Genomic DNA, 12,611 nt, shown 5'->3' on the forward strand with positions numbered 1-12,611 from the left:
CATTGTTTGAAAAAGGTAGTTCTCACATTCCCCCTAGAGTTCTTGGCCAAAATGCTACGTCTGTATTCTCTAGTGCTTTACCTTTAGCAGATAGGAATAGCTTTCTCCCTGGAGGAAGGCAAGGTAGAAAACCAGAGCTGTAGTGTGACAATTCTTGCTGGAAAGGCCTTCTTCATTTTATGACCATGTTGTGAAAATGGCTTTTTAAAGCAGAGAGTTAATGTGAGAACTTTCTTGATTAATTCAAAAAATACAGCCAGGTCTCTGCTGTCGAACGTTCTGTCCTTTTGGCTGAATGAAGTCTGGCTGCAAAACAGAATCGAAGAAGCAAAAGCTGGAAGATGGCTGTGAATTTTTTTTCATAGATGTTTAGAATCGTACAGTTCGACCACAGAGTTTCTAATTTGGGATAGGAATGTATGTGAAAACTTGAAACTTTGGAGAAAATAGGGAAACTGTCAGCTGCATTTTAAACAATGCCCCAAAGAATCCTCCCACTGCTTCTGTTTAATTGCTTCCACCTCGGCATGTTTCTCAAGCTGTCCAATCAAACTGTTGTGCAGATCTGTGGAATTCAAGCTGTGAGGCTGGCCAGAGGTCAAATGGACCACAAGATATGCCTTATATTTTTTCCCCACTTTCCTTCATTTTTCTATGCAAGGTGAGGGAGTTATGTTTACATTTCAGAATGCTTCAAATTACCGACTCTTGAGAGTTGTATCTCTGAACAACTTCCTGTTAGTGTGGGTGGTTTGAGTTATTTTGTCTGTAGCTGATGATTATAAGTTTGAGTGACAGGGCTGGCTCTGAATGTTCACAGTGCTCATTCTGTTGCTGTTTTCCTTCAGATTAAAGTTAGTGTTTTTCTCCATGTTAACATTTTCAAAGTTGAAATTCCAGCAGTGTTAGTCTTTGGAGGTAATAGGGGTAACTCAGTGTTGTTCAATTAATCATATAATACAAGTCCATTCAGTTCTTTTGCTGATGCTTGTTCATTGAAAGCATGATCCCAATTTGTCTCTCGTCCACCCCTATTCATAGCCCATCAAATAGTTAATGTTAATGTATATACCTAACTGAACTTTGAAGGTTATTTTTACATCTGATTTCATCACCCTTTCAAGTGATGCAATCTGTTTGGTTGTAACTCCCAGCATAAAATAATTTGCCATTTTCCCTCCTCTTCCATCTGCCAAGAATGAAGGACCTGATATAAAATTTGAATCCATTCCTTTCCCATTTTCAACCAAGAGCTTTGTTGTATGGATCAAACAGTCAGCAAAGGTCCCTGACAAGAGGAATCCCGTATTAGCTGAAAGCAGTGTTTCATTCCTTAGTTTGTGCTGAATTAGCAGACTTGTGGTTGGGGAGAGGTTTACAAGAATAAAAGGAAACTGTGTATTCTCTCAAAGCCAGTTTGCTGAGATCCTTGCTTATCTGTGAGCTAAATCTAAATGGCCTATGCTCCTACATTCTTCAAGATCTTTAGTTCACAAAAATCTATCAATTTTGTACTTAAATTTTTTTAACAATTCACCTTACTTCAAAGGGTGAATAAGCTCCAAGCTTGTACCATCTTTTTAAAGTATTTTTTTTTTCCCAGGTTCAATCCCGAATGGACTGTCTTTAAGTTTTAGGTAATGGACTCTCAAACTGATGAAATAATTTGCATTCACTCCATCAGTGTTCTACAATATCTATAAATTTTTGATAAAAATCACATTGTCAGGGTTCTGAATGTCAGAGTTCTGAGGAAGGGTCTTGGTACAAAACGTTGACGATCTATTCATTTCCATAGATGTAACCTGACCTGCTGAGTTCCTCCAGCATTTTGGATTTCCAACATCTGCAGACTTCCTTGTGATAAGGAATACACTCATAGTCTTGTAATCTGTCTCATCATTTAATCTTTGAATGCAGAGACTTAAGAGACTGCAGATAGAACCATAGGACCATAGAAACTACAGCACAGAAACAGGCCCTTTGGCCCTTCTTGGCTGTGCTGAACCATTTTCTGTCTAGTCCCACTGACCTGCACACGGACCATATCCCTCCATACACCTCCCATCCATGTATCTGTCCAATTTATTCTTAAATGTTAAAAAAGAACCCGCATTTACCACCTCGTCTGGCAGCTCATTCCATACTCCCACCACTGTCTGTGTGAAGAAGCCCCCCCTAATGTTCCCTTTAAACTTTTCCCCCCTCACCCTTAACCCATGTCCTCTGGTTTTTTTCTCCCCTTGCCTCAGTGGGAAAAGCCTGCTTGCATTCACTCTATCTATACCCATCATAATTTTATATACCTCTATCAAATCTCCCCTCATTATTCTACGCTCCAGGGAGTAAAGTCCTAACCTATTCAACCTTTCTCTGTAACTGAGTTTCTCAAGTCCCGGCAACATCCTTGTAAACCTTCTCTGCACTCTTTCAACCTTATTTGTATCCTTCCTGTAATTTGGTGACCAAAACTGAACACAATACTCCAGATTCGGCCTCACCAATGCCTTATACAACTTCAACATAACATTCCAGCTCTTATACTCAATACTTCGATTAATAAAGGCCAATGTACCAAAAGCTCTCTTTACGACCCTATCTACCTGTGACGACACTTTTAGGGAATTTTGTTTCTGTATTCCCAGATTCCTCTGTTCCACTGCACTCCTCAGTGCCTTACCATTAACCCTGTATGTTCTACGTTGGTTTGTCCTTTCAACGTGCAATACCTCACACTTGTCTGTATTAAACTCCATCTGCCATTTTTCAGCCCATTTTTCCAGCTGGTCCAGTCCCTCTGCAGGCTCTGAAAACCTTCCTCACTGTCTACTATACCTCCAATCTTTGTATCATCAGCAAACTTACTGATCCAATTTACCACATTATCATCCAGATCATTGATATAGATGACAAATAACAATGGACCCAGCACTGATCCCTGTGGCACACCACTAGTCACAGGCCTCCACTCAGCGAAGCAATTCTGTACCACCACTCTCTGGCTTCTTCCATCGAGTCAATGTCTAATCCAATTTACCACCTCTCCATGTATACCTAGCGACTGAATTTTCCTAACTAACCTCCCATGCGGGACCTTGTCAAAGGCTTTACTGAAGTCCATGTAGACAATATCCACTGCCTTCCCTTCATCCACTTTCCTGGTAACCTCCTCGAAAAACTCCAACAGATTGGTCAAACATGACCTACCACGCACAAAGCCATGTTGACTCTCCCTAATAAGCTCCTGTCTATCCAAATGCTTGTAGATTCTGTCTCTTAGTACTCCCTCCAATAACTTACCTACTACTGACGTTAAACTCACCGGTCTATAATTTCCCGGATTACTTTTTGATCCTTTTTTAAACAACGGAACAACATGAGCCACTCTCCAATCCTCCGGCACTTCACCCGTAGACAGCGACATTTTAAATATTTCTGCCAGGGCCCCCACAATTTCAACACTAGTCTCCTTCAAGGTCCGAGGGAACACTCTGTCAGGTCCCGGGGATTTATCCACTTTAATTTTCCTCAAGACAGCAAGCACCTCCTCCTTTTCAATCTGTACAGTTTCCATGGTCTTTCTACTTGATTCCCTCAATTCCATACATTTCATGCCAGCTTCCTTAGTAAATACAGACACAAAAAACCTATTTAAGATCTCCCCCCATTTTCTTTGGTTCCGCACAAAGCTGACCACTCTGATCTTCAAGAGGACCAATTTTATCCCTTACAATCCTTTTGCTGTTAATATACTTGTAAAAGCTCTTTGGATTATCCTTCACTTTGACTGCCAAGGCAACCTCATGTCTTCTTTTAGCCCTCCTGATTTCTTTCTTAAGTATTTAATCCTGAAAATTGGAGAAACTCAGTGAGTCGGGCAGCTTTTATGGTCAGTTGATGTTTTGGGTCAAGACTTCTTGTTCTTCCTCTCCCCTCAGCCCCCAAGGCTTTCCCTGGTCGGTTCCACCTCATATTTTCCTCAGCTGTCCAGTCCCTGTGCCCTATACCCTGCCGTTCCCCTTCAGGAAGGTCTCAGGGCTCTTTTGTTTCCTTGTGGAATAAAGCACAGGTCATCTGTCCATTTTCCTCCACAGATGCTTCCCAGTCCACTGCTTGTCCAGTTTTTGTGTGTTGCTTGATATGCAGAATTTAGAAGATGCTCTGTTCTTTTGAAATCATAACCCAACATTTGCCAGTATTGTAACATATTTGCCATAATCTGTTGCAGTCACTTTGCAAGTTCTTGCATCCTTCCACACTGTGGCAGAACAATCAACTAATGTCTCTAGCAAAACATAGTAAATTAGGATTAATTTCTCTATGGCACACCCCACGAATCATGTAGTTAGTGAAATGCATTATCCCCAGAGGTAGTTCACATTCTTGTTCCATTATGGATGTGTCACATACTTCATGGATATCTTGTGACTGTCTTATGAGGATGATGTAATGGTCTTGCGGAGGTCACATGATGTAATTTTCCTGCCAGTGAGGTCACATGATGACCTATTCTCAACAGGTATATAAAAGAGACTCTCGATGTGACGCAGTTAGTTTTCAGTTAGATTGTCAGTCAGATACTCCGCTATGCTGCGTATTCGTCCCATGATGCAGTTTAGTTTTAAAACGGAGTTTTACTTTCTAGTGTAAGGTACAGAAGTGTTAGGCCAGCAGTTTCACCAATAGCTGCTAGCTTTGTTGGTGTACTTTTTCAGTAGTATTGGAGAGTGAAGACATTACTAAGGTACAGAACCCGAAGGAGTCGAGTAAAGCTGATATCGTTTGTCAGTATTGGATAGGATCGACCATTGTTGAATCTTCATTCAAGAAAGAGTGATCTGCATGAGATAACCTCTGCTGAAGCAGAAAAGGTTGTGCGGTGTCTATTCTACAGGTCAGTTCCTTTAAACAGTTTTATTTCCGTCGTCGTGAACCCTGCGGACAAGGCAGGTTCCGGCTGGGATCAGCAGTAATGTCAAGTCTTCGAGGAATTCTTTACTTCAGGAAAGTCTCTCCTAATTGACTGTATAAATCTCTTGGACTTTCGGATTTACCATTCTAAGAACTGTGTTCTAATTTACCACCTTAAGACCGTGTTCGCATTTACTGCTTTAAGAACTAGTACTGAGTTTGGTGGTTTGTTAAATGGCCGCATAGCAGTTTACTTCCGGTTAAGGTTTTCGTTTGTTTATCTTTTTACTAATGTTGAGCAAAGTTTAATAAATGTTTGTTTGTTTTTATAAAACCCGACTCATTTCTATATTCATTGTTGCCGGTCATGTGACAGATGTAAAAACTTAGAGAGTAATAGAGATTTAGGCTTCATTTAATTAATGAACATTCAGTTGTGCCCCAAGGAACACTTTACTGAATGTAATCATTGGGAAATGGGTGTTCAGCCTGTATTGTAGGTTAATCAGACTCTAGGAATCTTGGTAGCAATACTACATTTGACTTCTATCTAAGATTCCTATATGGAGTGCTCTAAAATACTTACCACTGGATTACAGTCAATCTTGCTTTCCTTTTGATTGAAAAGCTTTGCTGTAACTGACTTGTTGTAGACTCCCAAAGAAAGGTGGCATATAGGATTACACGATCCCTGAAGGAGAGAAATAGAAATTATTTTGTTTTTTTAAAATAGAGAATTGTTGTGTAGGAGTATGAGTTGGAGCAAGATGTATCATGGAGACATTCAGTATTTGATTTATTATGACTGCAATATGTGTGAAATCTGTTTTACTGTAGCAATACAGTGCAAAGACACAAATCTATAAATTACAAAATTAAGTAAATGGTGTTAAATAAAGTGGACATTGGACAAGACATTCTGAACACCATGTCAAAGTATTTCTGCTCAGATATTGTGCAATATGTTCAAGGTCTAGTATTGTCTGAATCAGAGGCAGCAGTAGAGGCCTTTTGGTCCATTGTATCTGTACTAGTTCTTTAAAAGTCACCCAGTTAGTTTCACACCCTTGTGGTTTCTGCATTTTAGTGTATTCTATCACTTTCCTGATTAAAGCTACTATTGAATTTGCTTCCACCTCCCTTTTATGGTGTGCTTCAGATTGTAGCCACACTCTGAATCCTTAAAAATATTTTATATTGTGCCAATTTCTCTTGGTTCTCACTTTAAATCTGCTCTTTGACTAATGACCCTTCTGCCTCTGGAAGCGATTTCTCCTTGCTTGCTGTGAGCAAAATCTTTCACCATTATTTTAAGTTCTCCTCTCTTGGCTTTCTCTGCTGTTTGGAGAATGATCCCAGTTTATCTAGCTTCTTCACACAACTAAGGCCCACCACCCACGATAAAGATTTTATATATCCTTAATGTAACCTCTAAATGATATTGTCATCCTTTGCAATACATGGTACCAGAAATAAGTGCATAAGTTCTAGGAACAGACATTCCACCTCTCTTGGAAGTTCTGGGAGTCTCCTGCATATTGATAATGGCTCCCTGATGTCCGCAAATTATATACAATATCCTGGAAATCAGTTTTTTTGAGAACGAGCGAGCGGGGGTGGGGTGGGGAAGAGAGAGAGAGAGAGACAGAGAGCGAGTGACAGATGTAGCGAGAGAGTGACAGAGAGAGCATCTTGATTGGTCTCTCTCTGTGCTAAGTAGACCTATCAGTTTTCTCTGTGGGCGGGCTTTACAGTCGACCTCTCTCTCTCTTTCATTGTCCATCAGTTCAGTTTAGTGTCCTGCAGCACCATGGCAGAGTGTTCCAAAATGAGAAAATATAAAATGTACTTCATCCCAGATTACACTAAAGTGTACCTCTGCCTAATAGGGGTAAAAAATAATGACAGTGTTGCTCGCTGCACTGTTTGCAACAATGACTTTTCTATTGCCCATGGTGGGTTAAATGACTGTAAAAGACGTGGTGAGTATAACAGGTGTCATTCATTCATTAGCATAGCTAATGTTATTTAAACTAGCTGGCTAGCTGCTAAGGAACTACTCTACTGATGTCCTACGTGATGAGGCCAAACTCCCTGTAGATTTGCTTAATGTTGTAATAGAATAAAAAAAATTACTCCATGATAATGTAACATAATATAATATAATACAGGCCCACCTTCACTAATCCGGCACCATTGGGACCTGAGGATTGCCAGATTAGTGAAAATGCCGAACTACAGAAGGATCACATTAGGCATAATCAGTGCCGGATTATCAAAGGAACCAGATTACAAGTAACACACATCAAAGTTGCTGGTGAATGCAGCAGGCCAGGCAGCATCTCTAGGAAGAGGTACAGTCGACGTTTTGGGCCGAGACCCTTCGTGAGGACTAACTGAAGAAAGAGCTAGTAAGAGATTTGAAAGTGGGAGGGGGAGGGGGAGATCCAAAATGTTAGGAGAAGACAGGAGGGGGAGGGATGGAGCCAAGAGCTGGACAGGTGATTGGCAAAAGGGATATGAGAGGATCATGGGACAGGAGGTCTGGGGAGAAAGACAAGGGGGAGGTGGGGAAAACCAGAGGATGGACAAGGGGTATAGTCAGAGGGACAGAGGGAGAAAAAGAATGTGTGTATGTAAATAAATAAATAATGGATGGGGTACGAGGGGGAGGTGGGGCATTAGCAGAAGTTTGAGAGTCAATGTTCATGCCAATAGGTTGGAGGCTACCCAGATGGAATATAAGGTGTTAGCTTCATCTTGAGTGCTACCTCCCTGAAATGAGTTTTTGCAGGATGGGATGTCTAGAAATATTTATGCATACTTGCATCTGAAGCATATTGCTGTGACAAAAGCCCTTGCAATTCTTATTCTTCTGGGTAGCCCTGCTGAAATCGTGTTTATTTAGCAAGATTCTGATGTATGATCCTATAAGCAATGACATCACATTATCTGTAGGGGTTCAGATATTGAAACACATCTGAATATTTATATTAACTTTACCATATCAGAGTTCACTAAAAATATGATTACGTAAGTATGCTGTGGATGATTTAACTTTAAAGTGTCTTAGCTTTGTTACATTAATTATATTGGACTTGAGAGAAGCACTTATGATCAGTTTCTAGGATTATTTAATGTTTTGCCAGTTGAGAAATAAATTCAAAGAAACATTAAGAGAAAGATGCCATTTCGTAACACCTTTCTATTTTTCTGCAGGGATGGAATATGATGCATCCCGTGGTTGCAAACTCTCTTTATCTCTCAGATGCAATACTGACTCTATAGTGAAGCTGAAGAGGAGGCGGCCTTTACAAACCTTGCATGGAATTTTGGTATCACTTTACTGTAATCACAGATATATTTTCTACCCTCCTGTTTGTACTGGTATTACTTGATTACAATGGGAATCTTTATACGGTTTTTATATAGTTTGTAAACCTTCATGTATTATGGCTGCACATTTTCGAGCTTTCACAGGCATATAATCCTTTTCTTCCAAGTGGCAGATTTTGGTGCCTATCACAGCTCCTATCAACATCAGAGATACAGTCATTAATGAGGAGAAGGGAAACCCAGCAGAGTTGCCCAATTGAAGCCCCAATGGGATCCATTGAAAAAAAAATTGGTACATGAAACGCTTCTTTAATTTGCCAACCATGTAAAAATATGCTGCTGACAGTATTCCAATGTGTTAAGTGAATCAAACACTATGATTGTTTTTCAATTCTGTGTGTTGGCACAGTTACTTAGTGTCACATGGCGTTCCTGCTGACAAGTTTCCCAATAAGTGAGAACGGTTAATGGTGATAATTACTTTCTGTCATATTTTAAAGCTTGATGAAGGGCTGAAATAAACTTATAGTTACCCATTTACTTTGTAGTCTGCAACAGATGCAGCTAAATTGCTTACTCATTAATCTGTGGTAGACTTTGATAATCCTTGAGGTTTTCAACATTAAGTAACTTGGGGTTTCATGCCAGCAAATGTATTACTATACAAAATTCCTTAAGTTGAAACTCAAAACACTAAAACGAAACCTTGTAAACCAGTGTTTTGAAGAAGTGAGTCTCAGACATGCCCAAGATTTTGTTAAACATGGTGCAGTGTAGCATGTTGAAGGATAACTGTACTGATAATTAGAATTTCATGTATTTATTATATGTGTATTCTTAGTCATGTGTTTGCACATTTTTGGTATCTTTAGCATTTTGAAATCATGAGATGCACTATATAAGTACAGGTTCTTCATAATTCAATTGATGGCAGTTTTGCACATTAGTCAAAAATTTGGGGTTCAAGTTCATCTCAAGGACCAAGTGCACCATCTATTGCTGATGATCAGTGCTGGACCAAAGATGTACAGAATTTTGGAGTTACTGATATTTAGATTGAATTTTGATCTTTGGTAACTCAGGTAGATGTTCTTAATCTCTTTGCTCTTTCAAAGGATCAGATGTTCACCTTTTGTCCAGTCGAAGTTAATTAACACTGACAATAACTGACGATGTGTTAATTTACCTTGCTCCAATTTGCAAGACTGTGCAGCATTAAAAGGACCTGAATTTTGTTTACATAACTCCAGTATAACTAATTGTGCAGGAAACCCAGAGGTATTTACAAGTTCTACATATGTCTTTTTGGCTGCTTACTAAGATGGGCCACTGATATTCCTTATTAGAATTGCTGCAGATCATTCCAGGCAGATTTTTTTTTTCAAATCACATACTGCAAATCTAAGCATAATTTATTCACTTTAATACTGACTCTTTTTAAATCTACAGAACTATGAACGGTTAATAAATGCTGTTTTAACTGAGGCAGTTGGGATAAGTCTGAATTTGATTAATTGCATAAACACAGATCCTATATTTAAAAATTAAATATATCAAATTTACTGCTCTTTCAGAGAAACTAAAATATGCCAATTATAACTCCAGTCTTTCCATTTTAATCTTAATTACTATTTGAATAGTTAGGTAAGGTTTTTTTTTTGGAGTGCAAGTATTAGTTTGCAGCAATGTGGCAACAACATGTAGTTTATTTTAAATGGCTGACTTAAATTATATGACCTGATCAGAGTTTAAGTAGGTGTCTGAAAATGGGGAACCTGCATCCCTTGGGAAACTCTTAGTACCAGGTCACCTGTTAGATCTATAGTTTTGAAATTGCAAACACTTAAAAGTACTAAATGCTAGATATGATTTTCAAGGACCGACAGACTAAATGGCATTGTTGCCCTTGCTGTTCCCCATTTTCAGAAAACTCCCCACCTGAGTATGATTAAAATACTTCATGGCACCAATGTTCCTGGAAGTGCGTGTGCTCACTGTTTTGTTGTGCATAATATCGCTGCCATCTTGTGTATAACTTGTACATGTTATTGATGAAATTGCATTTCATTATATTGGAAGGAAGAATCTTGGTGCTTGGATCTGTGTTTCTAATATTGTTTGCAAAGCCAGCTACTGTTCTGTTGACCAAATTGCCTTAAGATTGACTTCAAATTTTCTAGGGATCTGGGACTCTTTGTTTTTGGTTAAATGCCAATAATCTGCCACGAGGAGCTTTCGTTAGTTATTCCAGACATAATCATATAATGCTTTTATCTTTGTACACTGCATTTGTTTTTATATCAAGTAGTGAGCAATAAACTGTACAGGAATGAAATAACTAACTGTGCTTATTTTAATATATTTAACCTGATTTTCCCACAAGGCGTTCATTAACCAAAAGATTATGGTAGTGCATAACTGGAGCGGTTGTGGGTTCAGTAGAAAGGACTGAAATAAAGTGAGAATGATATACAGTGCATTTTGCTTAATTGCTCCATTGGTTAATCAGGACAGCCATTTATTTTGGACATCTCTTCAAGAACAAAAACTAATTGAGAAAATAGCTGAGATTCCCTTTGTTTATTTTGGACACTATGCTGCTTAATTGGGACAGGGAACTGTTGCTGAACAGTTTCTAACTAGTGTCAATCACCTGAACTTGTATGGCCATTAGATACTACACTATGCTTAAAGTGAACAATTTCTAAATAGCATCAGTTCACTTTTGCTTGTATTTAAAAAGCAGTGATTGTTGTCACTGATATTTGGTGAGAAATAAGCAGTAAGACAATTCAGATCTGTTTGGCTGTCTGAAGTTTCAAGCATTCAGGCTTGGAAATGTCAGAAAGAGCTACTTCAAGTTAGGAACAACGTAGAATTTGAAGGTATCGACAATCATCTTGAAAGTTACAATGAAAATGAAGATTTGGAGGATATAATCGTTGAAAATTTTGTATGAAGGCAATTTATTATCTGCTCTAAGTGTCTGCACTTATTTTGTTTATTTATAGTCAATCAAGCGAACACAGCATCTGTTGGTTGTCTGTTGTATCCAACAGTAACGGTGAAACCTGTGCAGAAGAGCTTTTAAGGTGGAAAAGCTGTTGCACTGGGATAGTTTTGCTCTCTTGATATCAGATGTCCAGGTCTACTAGAACAAATAGTCGTCACAAATCGGGGTCTGTCTTGGTTACAGTAGATAACCATAACTATTTCTGTACCTTATCATGCCCTTAGTTTTCCACAAATGTTGAAGAACCGCCTTTTTGGCCATTGTATCTCACTGTTGATCTCAAGCACCCAGTCCGCCGGAGCTGACTTCACTGGGGTATGAGGCCCACTGGGTATCTTCGCCTGGTTTGCCCCACCTGTTGAAGGGTGTGGCTGCTGTCACATGCAAACGGTTACTTGGAGCCATAGGTGAGAGCTGAGTGTCCGGTGAGCTGCCCCAGAATGGACAGGACAAGCCCCTTCACCAGAGGTGTTACCCCCGCCCGGGACACCCCGGAGACAGTAGTGGACACCAGATAAATTCCTGTATAGGAGGAATACAACAGGAACTAATACACTGCTTTTTACCACTGTAGAAGCATTGGTAGTGTCCTAATTTATTCTGTATTTCATTTAAATACATAATTTGTTACTCAGTTAAACAGTAGTTGGTCTTTCTTATAATTTTTTAACTACTTCCGTAAAACTTGGGGTCATTGGAGCATTTGTTTGGTCCTGATGTGTTCCAATTAATCAGAATCCATTCTATCAATAAACTTGATGTACTGTACATGTATGTGAACGTGCAGCTGTGGTTTATAAGTTTGGTGGGAATATAATGTGATACTAACAGAAAACTTGTGGTAGAACTGATCTTTAAATATTCTTGCAAACATGTTTAGGAAGAAAGGACAGTTAAAGAGAGTATTAGTGCTAAAGAAAGAGGATGTTGCAGAAAGGTCAAGATAAAATCTGTTTTGGTTAAGGCTATAAAACGGTAGACGGAACTGGGACTGGGTGTATTCTGTAGATAACCAACTAGTGGGAGAGATGGAGGGAATTTACCGAGACATGCAAATACCACAGCATCATTACAAAGTGGGACTTTAATTATCCAGTGTAAAATTAGAGCAATAATAGTAAGGATAGAGAAGGTGAAGTGTTTCTAAGCCTCTCCAGGATAATCTTCCAGAACAGTATGTTTCTAGGAGACAACATTGCTGGGTCTAGTGAATGAGGTAGATTAAACGCACCAAACTCTGGTGGGAGAACATTAGCATACAGTGATCGTAAAGTTGCAATATTTAATGTTACAATAGTAAAGAGACAACCATCCAAACTTTAAAAGTGACTATTTAGAGAAAAGGGTTGAT

General features: G+C 39.1%; 1 protein-coding gene across 7 annotated transcripts in view; it reads left to right on the forward strand.

Annotated features, from left to right (window-relative positions):
• The window catches only part of LOC140188835 (septin-2), a 200,429-nt gene extending 189,739 nt beyond the window's left edge, over positions 1-10,690 (forward strand). For all 7 annotated transcript variants that reach the window (XM_072245497.1, XM_072245489.1, XM_072245521.1 and 4 more), the window contains one exon: positions 8,131-10,690. The gene's annotated coding sequence lies outside the window, so the exon portion shown is untranslated. The remainder of the gene's footprint in view (positions 1-8,130) is intronic.
• Positions 10,691-12,611: the final 1,921 nt, after the last annotated feature.

This window comes from Mobula birostris, chromosome 2 (assembly GCF_030028105.1).
Source record: "Mobula birostris isolate sMobBir1 chromosome 2, sMobBir1.hap1, whole genome shotgun sequence".
In the NCBI taxonomy this organism is placed as follows: domain Eukaryota; kingdom Metazoa; phylum Chordata; class Chondrichthyes; order Myliobatiformes; family Myliobatidae; genus Mobula; species Mobula birostris.